Below are 4,399 nucleotides of genomic sequence, written 5' to 3'. Positions count from 1 at the left end.
TGTGATTGAATCAATGTTTAGTTTAGTTTAGAAATACTATGCAGAAATAGACCCTTCAGCCCACCAAGTCTGTGTTGACCAGCGACCCCCGTATGTTAACACTATCCTACACACAGGAGGGACAATTTTCAATTTTTACCAAAGCCAATTAGCCTACAAACCTGTACTTTGGAGTATGGGAGGAAATCGAGATCCCACAGTAATCCCATGCAGGTCACAGGGAGAACGTACAAACTCCGTACAGACAGTTTCCTTAGTCTGCGATTGAACCCTTGTCTCTGGCGCAGCAAAGCATCAACTCTACAGCTGCACCACTGTGAATGGTTAATGCTTCAATAATTATTTGTTATCACGTGTACCAAGGTACACAGAAATTCATTTTTTACATACAGATCTGTAAAATTATTGCAAGTACGATCCTAGTTTAAGTACAGAATGTATAGAAGAGAGAAGAAGAACATCTTTCAATTAGGCATACCTGAAGGAGATTTTGCAGTGGAACAGTAACATTGAGATACAAGGAACTGCAGATGCTGGAATTTTGAGCAAAAAGCAAAGTGCTGGAGGAACTCAGTGGGTCAGGCAGCATCTGTGGAGGGAATGGGCAGACAAAGTTTTGGGTTGGGGACATTTCTTCACATGGCTGTAGGAGTGAGTCTGGATCAGAGTGTGGTCATAGAGCAGGAGAGTAGCCAGTATCACAGAGGGGGAAACAGTGGGTGGGGGTCGCTTGGAGAGCTGCAATTCTGAGCAGATATAGAGTCCGAGAGTCATACAGCATGGAAACAGGCCTTTCGGCCCAACTAACCCACACCAACCAACGTATCCCATCTACACTAGCCCCACCTGCTTGTGTTTGGCCCATATCCCTCTAAACCTGTCCTATCCATGTACCTTTCCAAATATCTCTTAAACGTTGCGATAGTCCCAATCTCAACCACCTCCTCCGGCAGCTCGTTTCATACACCCACCTTGTGTGAACAAGTTACCCCTTAGATTTCTCTTAAATCTTTCCCCCCTCACCTTTCCCCCCATGTAGATAGATTCTTGATTTGGACATGTCATAGGTTATGGGGAGAAAGCAGGAGAATTGGGTTAGGAGGGAGAGATAGATCAGCCATGATTGAATGGCGTAGACTTGATGGGCCGAATGGCCTAATTCTACTCCTATTCCTTATGACCTTAAACCTATGCCCCCTGGTACTCGATTCCCATACTCTGGACAAGAGACTCTGTGCATCTACCCGATCTATTCCTCTCATGATTTTGTACACCGCTACAAGATCATCCCTCATCCTCCCCGCTCAACCTCTCTCTATAGTTCACACCCTCGAGTTCTGGCAATATATTCGTAAATCTTCTCTGCACCCTTTCCAGCTTGACAACATCTTTCCTATAACATGGTGCCCAGAACTGAACACAATACTCTAAATATATCCTCACAAATGTCTTATATAACTGCAACATGGCCTCCCAACCTCTCTTCTCATATATGAATATACTATACGAAATCTTGGGCAAATCACCACATGCTGGAGGAGCTCAATGGGTCAGGCAGCTGCTGTGGAGGGAACGGATCCTTCTTCATGTGGCTGACTGAGTCTGCACTCTCTTTTTCATTTTTCACCCCCTCTATTCCATCGGTCTGAGGAAGGGTCCCGACCCCAAAACGTCAATGTCCATTCCCTCCACTATTGCTGCCTGACCTGCAGAGTTCTTCCAGCACTTTGTGTTTTGCTCAAGGTTCCAACATCAGCAGTTCTTTGTCTCTTCATGGTATGGTAAATATGCTTCTTAGTAAATTGCTATTAATTCAGAAAATCTAACAGTGCATTCAGCTCTGTGGCCAAGTGCCTCACCTTCGTAATAGTTAAAATCCAATTAGATCCTCTCATCGGCTCTTTTCCTGGACGTGCAAAAGATTATTTTCGCATGCAATTATTTTATTATCATTTTGCAGATATTCAATTTCAACTGAATTAAAAAATTTCTACTTGTTCTAATTCTACCTGGTTCTTTTTCCAGTTATCTTAAATATGTGTGTTGTGGTTATTGACCCTTCCAGCAGTAGTTTAGTTTGGTTTAGTTTAGAGACACGGTGTGGAAACAGGCCCTTTGGCCCGCCAAGTCCGCGTCAACCAATGACCACCTCTTCACCAGTTCTATGTTATCCTGGTTTCATTCCTTACGCACCAAGGGAAATTTACAGCAGCCAATTAACCTACAAACTCCCACGTCTGGGATGTGGGAGGAAACTGAAGCACCCGGAGAAAACCCACACGGTCACTCCATGCAAACTCCATACAGACAGCACTCTACCAGCTGTGCCACTGTGCTGCCCCTTGAAATAGTTGACAAAATGTTTTTTTTATTGTGCTATAAATTGGTGATCTAATAACGTTTCATCTTTTTAGTGACTTAAATTTGGATAAAATAACTCAATAGCCCCATCTAGTGCGTTAACGTGGTTACACCAGAAGCATTCGTGTTAAAGATGTGCACACCTGATCTAGAATGTTTAATTTAGTTTATTATTGTTACGTGAAAAGCTTGTTCTGCATGTAATCCGGTCAAACCAGTCGACATGAGTACAACCAATGTTGAAGAGATTTAACTTTTTTTCGCCTTCCATCACAGTGAGGAATGTGGAGGATTCACCGTGATGCATGTTTATGTTAAAATGTGTTTTGTGTATTCCGTTGCTTTTTATTTGTATGACTGACTTGGCAAATGAAATTCATCGGATGTTGCAAAACATACTTGGCTAATAAAGTATTATTGTGATAGACTCTCTTCTGGAACAGCACGCAGCGTCGTCACGTTCTGGCACCAACTTGTAACTTCCAAGTCTTTAAAAAGTCCGATCTTGGCCCAAGGAGATGTGCAGTTTCTTATTTTCTCACTTTAAGGCCCGGTGTCATGGTGGCACTGGATTGATGAAGTAGGGGTCGGCCTCAAGAATCCAGAATCACTCCAGTGTACCTTACACACCAGCTCTATATACATCAAATCCGGAATCGAGAATCACTTCCGTGTACCTTACACACCAGCTCCAGAAGCAAATTCACTGTGGATGGCTCAATTGTAATTGTGTATTGTCTTTCTGCTAAAGGGACTGTCTCACTTAGGAGACCTCCACCGCGACCTCTGGCGACCTTAGGCTACTTGAAAAAAAAAATCAAGGTCGCGATGACCTACAGCCTTCCACGACTATGTGTACGACCTCCTGCGACTATGTTGAAGACCTCCCTCGACTATGAAGAAGACCTCCTTCAACTATGTTGAAGACTGGCTTCGACCATGTACGTTTTATTCGAGGATGGTCGATGGCAAATTGGTTCGTGAATGAGCATGACCCCCTTCCACCTCAGAGGACCACACTGAAAACCAACAACGACCAGTGATGTCTACAGCTCAAATGATCACCTTATAAAATGATGTAATGTCTGCATTTTTTTCTCACTAAAAATTGCCTCCCAGGTTTTTTTTTAGATCATTCTGAACCATGCAAGCAAGGAAGGAACTAGTTTGGAGGATGTTAGTAAAAATACTACTGCTGTTTGCAGTAGCCCTTTTGCTTCAGCAGCCTTTTAAGAAAGGCAGAAGGGGAAGAGCAAGGGTGAAGAGGAAGCACAAGAAGAGGTCTCAATGGGTGAATGGAGATGATGTGATGGACTGTCCCAGTACACCAGATGACTGGAAGAGAGTGGCGCTGGGCTTTGACAAAAGATGGATCTTTAAGCACACATGTGGGGCAGTGGATGGCAAGCATGCCATTTATGTCCCTGTCCCCCTCATTTTCCTTTTCGTACAGGATGGCATTCTGCTGGAACCATTCCTCAAGGTCCCCCTCGGGCTGCTTGGTGAAGGTGTAGGGCATAACCATCCCCCAGCCCTCCCTCACCACTAATGGGGCATCTGCCTCTGATGCTGTGTCAGACACAGGAGAAAGGGCTGCTTTGCTGCCTTCAAATGAGGCAGTGAAGGATGGGGTGGTGGTGGGGACATATACTACCACCCTGGTCTCCTCCTCCAGGGGTCTCTCATGTCTCGATTTCTCCCACGGCGACCTATTTTTAGTCGCGGTCATTTTGAAAAATACGCGGCGACCTAGCTGACGCCTCGACTATGCGGAGACCACTCTCGACCATGAAGGAGAGTGATGAAGACCTCCTATGACCTCGTGGCGACCTTGCCACGACTATGGGTCACGGGCAAACTCACCAGAGGTCTCGGTGGAGGTCGCCCAAGTGGGACAGGGGCTTAACTGGTTAGCACGCAACAAAAGCTTAACTGTGATTAACAGTGACTTCAGGGCCTGTCCCACATAGGCGATTTTTTTGGCGACTATAGGCGACTGCCGCAAAATTTTCAACATGTTTTTAAAAGGTTTTCGGCG

Source organism: Amblyraja radiata, chromosome 8, assembly GCF_010909765.2.
Source record: "Amblyraja radiata isolate CabotCenter1 chromosome 8, sAmbRad1.1.pri, whole genome shotgun sequence".
In the NCBI taxonomy this organism is placed as follows: Eukaryota; Metazoa; Chordata; class Chondrichthyes; order Rajiformes; family Rajidae; genus Amblyraja; species Amblyraja radiata.
The sequence above is the reverse complement of the archived record's forward strand: the minus strand, read 5'-3'. Positions refer to the sequence as shown.